Raw genomic sequence first — 11,828 nt, 5'->3', positions numbered from 1 at the left:
TCATCATTTCCTGGCTGGTTGAATTATCTTGGATGTATATTTTTTCTTTTTCTTTTTAACTGACAAATAATTGCATACATTTAGGGTGTATTTTGATGTTTTGCTACATGTATGCATTGTGGAATGATCAAATCAGGCTAACATTCATCTTTTCACATACTTATCATTTCTTTGTGGTGATAATCCACTTTTTTTTTTTTACCATTTTGAAATATACATTATTATTAACTGTAGTCACCTTGCTGTGCAATAGATCACCAAAATTTATTCTTTCTGTCCAGCGGGAACTTTGTACCCTTTGATTAACATTTGCCCATCCCCACTCACAGCTTCTGGTAATCACTTCAATGTACTGTACATAATTTATTAACCTAATTTAATATTATAGACTTAGATTTATCCCAGCTTCTTCCTCCTCCTTCTCCTCCACCTCCTCTTCCTTCTCTCACTCCTTTCCCTCCTCTTCTTCCTTTTTTTCTCTTCTGTTTCTCTGTCTCCTTTTGCTATTATAAGTAAGTATCAAGATGAACAACCTGGTATCTAAATGTTACGCACATATCTGTGATTATTTCATCAGGATGAATTCCTAGATGAGGAATTACTAGGTCAGAAACCACATACATTAAAAAATGTACATATTATCAATTGGCCTACAGCAAGTTTCTACTGATTACATTCTCTCCTAAGATATAGGAGATATTGGCCCTACCTGGCTATTACTATTTAAAACATTTTTGACAATTTGGTAGATATGTCCTTGTTACTTTAATTTGTATTTCTTTTATTATTAGTGGAGTTGAAAATTTTTATAAGCATATTGGTCATTAAACAACATTTTTATGGTTCATGTCCTATTAATAGATAATGTAATGAACTGTGCTTTGGAAAAGCATCTTTGTCATATTGAAGTCTTTTTCTCTGTTATAGTTTGTGTTTAGGTATAATATCTTTAAGCAGATAAAGAGCTGTTCATGTTAATTTTTTTAAATTGCCAGTAGCTTAAATATTGTTGTCAGGAATGGAGAATTGTTTAATTACTATCTCTTAATTAGAACTAGCAGGTGGTAATGTGAAAATGCTCTCTTGTGGGAGGCAACATGGTTCAATGGAAAAAGCACTGGCCTTGGAACAAGTATTCCTGAATTCAAATCCCAGCTCTGTTGCTTGGGCAAATTACTTAACCTTCTGAGCCTCAGTTTCCTCTTCTGCAGAAATAAGGATAATGATACTTAAGTTACAGGATGTTTATGAGAATGAATTAAGATTCTATTTGAAAAGCAAGTGTATACTTGTTAAATATTCTGTTGTGTTTTCAGTAATGCTTTAAAAATAAGTTCTTTTTTAAATATGTCCTGTGCATAACTTCTTTTAAAAAACAAAGTGTACTGTTTCTTCTTTTTAAAAACAAAATAAGATCATGAGTAGAAGATATGGATACAGAAGAAAAAACAAGTTATCTATGATTTATAATCTGAAAGCAATCACTTAGCATTTTGGGAATTTTGATTTAAATCATATCTTTTTTTTTTTTTTTTTTTTTTCAAAAGACAGGGCCTCACTCTGTTGCCCAGGCCACAACCTCCTAGGCTTAAGTGATTCTCCTGCCTCACCCTATCAAGAAGCTGGGTCTACAGACACATGCCACCACACCCTGCTAATTAAAAAAATTTTTTTGTAGAGATGGAAACTGCCTATGTTGCCCAGTCCTGGTCTCAAACTCCTGAGTTCAAGCGATCACCTTGTCTTGGCCTCCCAAAGTGCTGGGATTACAGATGTGAGCCACTGTGTCCAGCCTAAATCATTCCTTTATATGTAATAGTTTTTATAAATAATAATTTAGACTGGATTCTCAGAATGGCCTTTTGTTTTAATACAGCTAAATCTTGGATTAGACATTCCCTGCAATAAATGCAGTGCATTTATTGCATAAATGCACATAAAGGAAATCTCCAAGGACAAAAATAAAACAAATGACAATATTGTCAAACGTCAGTATGTGGAAATCAAAGTTAACACCGTGAGTAGTTGCTAGGTTTGTCCTGGAGGCAGATACAGGTTGGGCATCCCTAATTTGAAAATCCAAAATCCAAAATCCTCTAAAATCAAACTTTTTGAGCACTGACATGACACTCAAAGTAAATGCTCATTGGAGCATTTTGGATTTCAGATTATCAGATTTGGGATGCTCAACCAGTAAGTATATAAATAATACAGACTTTCCAAAATGCAAAAATATTCAAAATCTGAAATACTTCTGGTCCTGAGCATTTTACATAAGGGATGCTCAACCTATACCAATATTAATCCTGGAAATAGGAGATTAAGCTTTGGGTTCCACCAGCAGATAGGAGCTTGAACCTAAAGCTCTGACATTAAGAAATTGCTTAATAACCTGAAAGTGATAATCAATAGTATTTCATTGTTTTAAGCAAAAGCTAAGGCAAAAGTCTATCTGGGAAAAGGCTTGCCTAATCTAGTTCCTTCAGAAGCCAACAAATAGTAAGATCAACGAAGTAACTGACACATGAATAGATAGATATATTAATCTTTTTTTAAATTATACTTTAAGTTCTAGGGTACATGTGCACAACGTGCAGGGTTGTTACATATGTATACATGTGCCATGTTGATGTGCTGCACCCATTAACTAGTCATTTACATTAGGTATATCTCCTAACGCTATCCCTCCCCCCTCCCCCCACCCTACGACAGGTCCCGGTGTGTGATGTTCCCCTTCCTGTGTCCAAGTGTTCTCATTGTTCAGTTCCCACCTACGAATGAGAACATGCAGTGTTTGGTTTTTTGTCCCTGCAATAGTTTGCTGAGAATGATGGATACCAGCTTCATCCATGTCCCTATAAAGGAGATGAACTCATCCTTTTTTATGGCTGCATAGTATTCCATGGTGTATATGTGCCACCTTTTCTTAATCCAGTCTATCATTGTTGGACATTTGGGTTGGTTCCAAGTCTTTGCTATTGTGAATAGTGCCTCAATAAACATACGTGTGCATGTGTGTGTATAGCAGCATGATTTATAATCCTTTGGGTATATACCCAGTAATGGGATGGCTGGGTCAAATGGTATTTCTTGTTCTAGATCCTTGAAGAATTGCCGCATTGTCTTCCACAATGGTTGAACTAGTTTACACTCCCACCAATGGTGTAAAAGTGTTCCTGTTTCTCCACATTGTCTTCAGCACCTGTTGTTTCCTTTTTAATGATTGCCATTCTAACTGGTGTGAAATGGTATCTCACTGTGGTTTTGATTTGCATTTCTCTAATGGCCAGTGATGATGAGCATTTTTTCATGGGTCTGTTGGCTGCATAAATGTCTTCTTTTGAGAAGTGTCTGTTCACACCCTTTGCCCACTTTTTGATGTGGTTGTTTGTTTTTTTCTTGTAAATTTGTTTGAGTTCTTTGTAGATTCTGGTTATTAGCCCTTTGTCAGATGAGTAGATTGCAAAATTTTTCTCCCATCCTGTAGGTTGCCTGTTCACGCTGATGGTAGTTTCTTTTGCTGTGCAGAAGCTTTTTAGTTTAATTAGGTCCCATTTGTCAGTTTTGGCTTTTGTTGCCATTGCCTTTGGTGTTTTAGACATGAAGTCCTTGCCCATGCCTATGTCCTGAATGGTATTGCCTAGGTTTTCTTCTCTGGTTTTTATGGTTTCAGGTCTAACTTTTAAGTCCTTAATCCATCTTGAATTAATTTTAGTATAAGGTGTAAGGAAGGGATCCAGTTTCAGCTTTCTACATATGGCTAGCCAGTTTTCTCAGCACCATTTATTAAACAGGGAATTCTTTCCCCATTTCTTGTTTTTGTCAGGTTTGTCAAAGATCAGATGGTTGTAGATGTGTGGTATTATTTCTGAGGGCTCTGTTCTGTTCCATTGATCTATATCTCTGTTTTGGTACTAGTACCATGCTGTTTTGGTTACTGTAGCCTTGTAGTATAGTTTGAAGTCAGGTAGCGTGATGCCTCCAGCTTTGTTCTTTTTGCTTAGTATTGTCTTGGCAATGCGGGCTCTTTTTTGGTTCCATATGAACTTTAAAGTAGTTTTTTCCAATTCTGTGAAGAAAGTCATTGGTAGCTTGATGGGGATGGCAATGAATGTATAAATTACCTTGGGCAGTATGGCCATTTTCACGATACTGATTCTTCCTATCCATGAGCATGGAATGTTCTTCCATTTGTTTGTGTCCTCTTTTATTTCCTTGAGCAGTGGTTTGTAGTTCTCCTTGAAGAGGTCCTTCACATCCCTTGTAAGTTGGATTCCTAGGTATTTTATTCTCTTTGAAGCAATTGTGAATGGGAGTTCACTCATGATTTGGCTCTCTGTTTTTCTTATTGGTGTATAAGAATGCTTGTGATTTTTGCACATTGATTTTGTATCCTGAGACTTTGCTGAAGTTGCTTATCAGCTTAAAGAGATTTTGGGCTGAGACGATGGGGTTTTCTAAATATACAATCATGTCATCTGCAAACAGGGACAACTTGACTACCTCTTTTCCTCATTGAATACCCTTTATTTCTTTCTCCTGCCTGATTGCCCTGGCCAGAACTTCCAACACTATGTTGAATAGGAGTGGTGAGAGAGGGCATCCCTGTCTGTGACAGTTTTCAAAGGGAACTCCGCTGCTGATACCCGGCAAACAGGGTCTGGAGTGGACCTTCAGCAAATTCTAACAGACCTGCAGCTGAGGGTCCTGACTGTCAGAAGGAAAACTAACAAACAGAAAGGACATCCACACCAAAACCTCATATGTACGTCACCATCATCAAAGAGCAAAGGTAGATAAAACCACAAAGATAGGGAAAAAACAGAGCAGAAAAGCTGAAAATTCTAAAAATCAGAGCACCTCTCCCCCTCCAGAGGAATGCAGCTCCTCACCAGCAATGGAACAAAGCTGGATGGAGAATGACTTTGATGAGTTGAGAGAGAAGGCTTCAGATGATCAAACTTCTCCGAGCTAAAGGAGGAAGTTGGAACCCATCGCAAAGAAGCTAAAAACCTTGATAAAAGGTTAGACGAATGGCTAACTAGAATAACCAATGCAGAGAAGCCCTTAAATGACCTGATGGAGCTGAAAACCACGGCACGAGAACTACGTGATGAATGCACAAGCTTCAGTAGCTGATTTGATCAACTGGAAGAAAGGGTATCAGTGACTGAAGATCAAATGAATGAAATGAAGTGAGAAGAGAAGTTTAGAGAAAACAGAGGAAAAAGAAATGAACAAAGCCTCCAAGAAATATGGGACTGTGTGAAAAGACAAGATCTACGTCTGTTTGGCGTACCTGAAAGTGACGGGGAGAATGGAACCAAGTTGGAAAACACTCTGCAGGATATTATCCAGGAGAACTTCCCCAACCTAGCAAGGCAGGCCAACATTCAAATTCAGGAAATAGAGAGAACGCCACAAAGATACTCCTTGAGAAGAGCAACTCCAAGACACATAATTGTCAGATTCCCCAAAGTTGAAATGAAGGAAAAAATGTTAAGGGCAGCCAGAGAGAAAGGTCGGGTTACCCACAAAGGGAAGCCCATCAGACTAACAGTGGATCTCTCAGCAGAAACTCTACAAGCCGGAAGAGAGTGGGGGCCAATATTCAACATTCTTAAAGAAAAGAATTTTCAACCCAGAATTTCATATCCAGCCAAACTAAGCTTCATAAGTGAAGGAGAAATAAAATCCTTTACAGACAAGCAAATGCTGAAAGATTCTGTCACCACCAGGCCTGCCCTGCAAGAGCTCCTGAAGGAAGCACTAAACATGGAAAGGAACAACCGGTACCAGCCACTGCAAAAACATGCCAATTTGTAAAGACCATCGAGGGTAGGAAGAAACTGCATCAACTAACGAGCAAAATAACCAACTAACATCGTAATGACAGGAACAAATTCACACATAACAATATTAACCTTGAATGTAAATGGGCTAAATGCTCCAATTAAAAGACTCAGACTGGCAAACAGGATAAAGAGTCAAGGCCCATCAGTGTGCTGTATTCAGGACACCCACCTCACGTGCAGAGACACACATAGGCTCAAAATAAAGGGATGGAGGAAGATCTACCAAGCAAATGGAAAACAAAAAAAGGCAGGGGTTGCAATCCTAGTCTCTGATAAAACAGACTTTAAACCAACAAAGATCAAAAGAGACAAAGAAGGCCATTACATAATGGTAAAGGGATCAATTCAACAAGAAGAGCTAACTATCCTAAATATATATGCACCCAATACAGGAGCACCCAGATTCATAAAGCAAGTCTTTAGAGACCTACAAAGAGACTTAGACTCCCACACAATAATAATGGGAGACTTTAACACACCACTGTCAGCATTAGATCAATGAGACAGAAAGTTAAAAAGGATATCCAGGAATTGAACTCAGCTCTGCACCAAGTGGACCTAGTAGACCTCTACAGAACTCTCCACCCGAAATCAACAGAATATACATTCTTCTCAGCACCACATCGCACTTATTCCAAGGTTTTTTTTTGTTTTTTTTTTTTGTTTGTTTTGGGACGGAGTCTCACTCTCTTCCCAGTGGCTGGATGTCAGCTCACTGCAAGCTCTACTTTCCAGGTTCAAGTGATTCTTCTTCCTCAGCGTCCCAGGTAGCTTGGACTACAGGCACACACCACAACACCTGGCTAAGTTTTGTATTTTTATTAGAGACAGTGTTTCACCATATTGGCTAGGATGGTCTCGATCTCCTCACCTCGTGACCTGCCTGCCTTGGCCTCCCAAAGTGCTGGGATTATAGATGTGACAGATATATTAATCTTATATGCAGCCACATTGCTGAACTCTCTTGTCATTTCTAATATTTTATCTATACTCTCTGGGGCATAGACAGTAATATTTATTCTATAATGATAGTTTTGTTTTTTGTTTTCAAACCTTATTCCTTTAGGTTTTTTTTTCTCCTGCTTTACTGTACTGGCTACGATACAGTGTTGGGTGGAGGTGGAGGTGGTAGGCATCCTTATCTTGTTTCCAGTCTTAAAGAAAATCTTTCTTTCTTCATTAAGAAGGAAGTTTGATATAGGTTTTTAGTTGATAATCCTTGTTGGGTTAAGGAAGTTATCTTACTGCATTATGCATAAATTAAAAATCATGGACCGGGCACAGTGGCTCACGTCTGTAATCCCAGCACTTTTGGAGGCTTAGGTGGGCAGATCACCTGAGGTCAGGAGTTCAAAACCAGCCTGGCCAACATGGTGAAACCCCGTCTCTACTAAAAATACAAAAATTAGCCAGGCGTGTTGGTGGGCACCTGCAATCCCAGCTACTCGGGAGGCTGAGGCAGCAGAATCACTTGAACCCGGGAGGCAGAGGTTGTAGTGAGCCCAGATGGTGCCATTGCACTCCAGCTGGGTGACAGAGCGAGACTCTGTCCCCGCACCCACCCCCCCACCAAAAAAAAGAAAAGTCATGAATGGATGTTGGATATTATGAAATACAGTTTATGCATCTATTTAGATAATCATATGACTTTTCCCACTCATTCTGTTGGCATGTTGAATTATATCAGGTAATAGCAAACTATGATTTGTGTTTATACAGACTGCGAGCTAAGAGTGGTTTTTTAGATTTTTAAGGGATTATAAAAAATAAAACCAAAGAACAACATGTGATACAGATGGCATGTGGTACACAAAGCCTAAAATATTTCCTATCAGAAGTTTGCTGACCCTTGGGTTATATTTTAGTATTCTAATGTTAAACCAGCCTTGTATTCCTGAAGTAAACCCAATGTAGTCGTGATGATTTTTTAAAAATATATTGCTGCACCCAATTTCTTAATTTTTCACTTGGGACTTTTAGATCTGTAGTCTTAATTGGAATTGTCTTGTAATGTATGTTTCTCCTACTGTCATCACTTTCTTGAAGTCAGGATTTTGCTAACATGAAAGGACTTCTCTTCCCACTCCAAACACAGAGAGTGGTGTCTTAGTGCATTTTGTGTTGCTATGACAAAATAGCACAGATGGAGTAATTAAATAACAGTAGAAATCTATTTCTCAAGGTTCTGGAGGCTGGCACCAATATCAAGTTGTGGCATCTGGTGAGGACCTTCTTTATGTGTCATCCCATGGCAGAAGGCAGAAGGGCAAGAGAGTGTGCTTGCACTCTCTGGGGGAAGGAAGTAGGGAAGGGGGCCAAACCCCTCCTTTTATAAGAAACCCTATTTCATCGGTTAATTTATAACTAACTCACTCCCATGATAACTTTATTAATTCATTTATGATGGCAGAGCCTGATGACCTAATCACCTCTTAAAGGTCTCACCTCTCAGCACTGTTGCATTGGGGATTAAGATTTTAACACATGAACTTTGGGAAACACATTCAAACCATAGCAAGTGGAAACTACAAAAAATATAACATGAATTTTGGGGTATATAGCCAAGCTTAAAGAGAGCAAAATATTCAGGTTCAAGAAATAAAGAGGACCAAAACACCAAATGATGAGGACTCAACACCACATGATGAGAAGGAGCTGAAGTCTAATTAGCTCAATGGGGTGTGCAAACCTAGCTGGAGGCCAGAGTTGATAATAATAATGTTAGGGAAATCTAGGCTTTAAGCCTCAGAGACTAGGAGAGATCTACCTGTGTAAAGCTAGGCATCTGGAAGGGCTGCCCTACTATGAAATGTGGATGAGAAAATCTCTGCCTAGCAGCTACATGAGAATTTGACATCTACTCAGGACTGTGGGTAGGAAAAGTTACTAAGGAAACTGGAACCTAGGCCTGTGCCACACACAGGGTCTTAGTTTACACCTTAATGATCCAAGGACTGTTTAGTTGAGATTTAATCTTTAAAATGGTACAGTCCAGTCACCAGTGTGACCTTGTAGAAGGAAACATGAAAATGTTCAAGTAGGGATGTTTCTGCATCTCAAAGAATACAGTCAAGACTTTTATAAAAAAATTCAATATTTGATAATAGAATTCAATATTACAAATCACGCAAAAATGAATTGCACATCAAATGAGAAAATTTACACTTTAGGTGGTAGAAATACTAGAAGAATTGAAATCAGCTAAACAGATACTTTTAAGTGTTTTTTCAAGCATTCTAAGAGATAAGGTATGAATAGAAGTTGTAAGTTAAGACATGAAAATATAGTCATGGAGATTATGAACTCAGTGAACATTGGGTAGACATTGATGAAGTATATTAGCAAATTGTAAGAAAGCTGAGGAAATAACACATAATGCTGTCCAGGGGGACAAAATGATGGATAATAAGAAATTAAGAGGAAAGAAAAAGAGAATGAAACAGATTTAATAAAAGAATGAAAGTAGAGTACCATAAGCACCTATAAACATAGTAATGAGATGACAGAATAACGAAGACAAAAGTAAGTCTTTAAAGTTATGGGAGAAAAAGGATTACTTACAGAAGAATAACAATTAGATCCTAAGAGTAATGACTTAATTCAAAATAACTTCATTGAGGTATAATTATAACAATATAATGTACACTTTAAATATATATAGCTCAGTGCCTTTTGACAAATGTATACATTGTTTAACTACCACTATAGCAGTCTGAGCTTCCTCCTCAACCCTGCGGTTGGGGAGGGTGTTGGCAGGGTGCAAGATAGGCCAAGTCAGACCTGGCAAGTATGCCCTCAGGCAATAGGCACATTTGTGGAGTGCACAGTGGTCTGAACTCCCTCCTCAGCCCTGGGGTTGGGGAGGAGCGTTGGCAGGGTGCAAGATGGGGCAAATCAGACCTGGCAAGTACAGCCTACAGCCTATAGGAGAGCCTACAGGTTCCCCTATAGCAGACTCAAGCACCAGTGCTAAGGGAGAAACCAGTGGGTGACTAGCAAGCACCCAGAGGTGTACCTAGGTTGTATAGTAAGTGTGAATTTTTAAGAAACTGCCGAAATCTTTTTCAAAATTGGCTGCATGATTTTACATTTCTATCAGCACTGTATGAAAGTTCCATTTGCTTCACATCCTGGTGAATACTTGGCACTGTCTTTAATTTTATCTGTTATAATGGGTGTATATGGTATGTTTTTTGCATTTAATTTGCATTTACCTGATGATTAATTATGTTAATCATCTTCTAGTGTACTTAGTCATTCATATATGTTCTTTGTAAAATATCTGTTCAAACCATGTGATATTTGATTGATTGACTGATTTTTTTGAGACAAGGTCTCCCTTTGTCACCCAGGCTGGAGTGCAGTGGCGCTATCGTGGGTCACTGCAACCTCTGCCTCCTGGGCTCAACTAATCCTCCCATCTCAGCCTCTCAAGTAGCTAGGACTACAGGCGCATGCCACCATGCCAGCTAGTTTTTGTACTTTTTGTAGAGACGGGGTTTCTCCATGTTGCCCAGGCTGGTCTTGAACTCCTGGGCTCAAGCAATCCACCTGCCTCAGCCTCCCAAAGTGCTGGGAATACAGGCATGAGCCACTGTGTTTGGCCAACATTTAATATTTTAAACTTTGGGTTGTTTGTCTTATTCGTTGTAAAAATTCTTTCTATATTCTCTATATAGATTCTTTTTTCACATATATTAATAATATTATATTTTAGTCTTTGGTTTGCTTTTTCATTTTCTTAACAGTATCTTTCAAATAAAAATTTTACATTTTGATGAAGTATCCATATTCTAACTTTTATTGTTGTAGTTGATCCTTTTTATATTTCATCTAAGAAATGTTTGCCTACTATGATGTGAAAAAGATTTTACCTTTTTGACAATTATATCAGTTAATTTTTACACATGGTGTGGTGTAAGGGTTGAAGTTTATTTTCTTTCCAAATAAATATTAAGTTATTCCTGTGCTGTTTAAAAAATATGGTCCTTTTTCTATTGAATTACCTTGGCCCCTGTATTAAATCCTCTGTGTATGTATGTGTGTGTTTATTTCTTTATTACTGGACTCTGTCTCTGTTTCATTGATCTATATGTCTTCCTTTTTGCTAATTCCACATTGTTTTAATTGCTGTGCCTTTATAGGATGCCTTGGAATTCATATTTTTAAGGTGCTGTAAGTCCTTTAACTTTGCTCTTTTTTTGGAACTGTATTTGCTATTTGGGTCCATTGAATTTCTATACAAGTTTTAGAATCAGATTGTCATTTTCTTGTAAGACATTAAGTTTACTGATACAGAGAGGCTTTATAACATTCCATTATTATATTTTTAATGCTTGTTGGATCTGTTGTGATAATTCCTCTTTCAGTCCTCATACTGGTAATTCGTATTTTCTCTTTTCTCTAGTTAGGAGTTTATTAATTTTGTTGTTCATTTCAAAAAACATAAGCTTTGGCTTTGCTAACTTATTCTATTTTTTTGTAATATTTATTTCTGTTATTTTTATTATTTCCTTTTTTTTTTTAGTTTTTTAAAATTTTACTTTAAGTTCTGGGATACATGTGCGGAACATGCAGGTTTGTTACATAGGTATACATTTGCCATGGTGGTTTGCTGTACTTATCAATCTGTCACATTTTAGGTTAGTTTAGCCCTTCTTTTTCTAGTTGTTAAGGGTTAAGCCTATTAGATCAGGAATCAGCAAAATGTGACCCACAGGTCAAATGTAGCCCACTGTCCATATATAAAGTTTTATTGAAATGCTACTATGCCCGTTTATTAAAATATTGTCTGTGGCTGCTTTCTTACTACAATGGTAGATTTAAGTAGTTGCAACAGTGACCACGAGGCTCACAATGCCCGAAATATTGACTATGTAGTTTTTACAGGTATTGAATATTTTTTAGAACTTTATAAAGTCTCTGCTATTGGCTTATTAGGTATTTCTCTTTTTTACTTTTAGGGGCGGCTGT

At 37.7% G+C, this 11,828-nt stretch overlaps 1 protein-coding gene across 7 annotated transcripts in view; it reads left to right on the top strand.

Moving 5' to 3' along the window:
• CCDC171 (coiled-coil domain containing 171) overlaps window positions 1–11,828 on the top strand; it is a 443,650-nt gene that overhangs the window by 258,912 nt on the left and 172,910 nt on the right. The gene's annotated exons all lie outside the window — the stretch shown is intronic.

The sequence above is a fragment of the Pan troglodytes genome, chromosome 11 (genome assembly GCF_028858775.2).
Source record: "Pan troglodytes isolate AG18354 chromosome 11, NHGRI_mPanTro3-v2.0_pri, whole genome shotgun sequence".
Taxonomy (NCBI): Eukaryota; Metazoa; Chordata; class Mammalia; order Primates; family Hominidae; genus Pan; species Pan troglodytes.
Note: the sequence above shows the minus strand (reverse complement) of the source record. Positions and strands in the feature narration are given on the sequence as shown.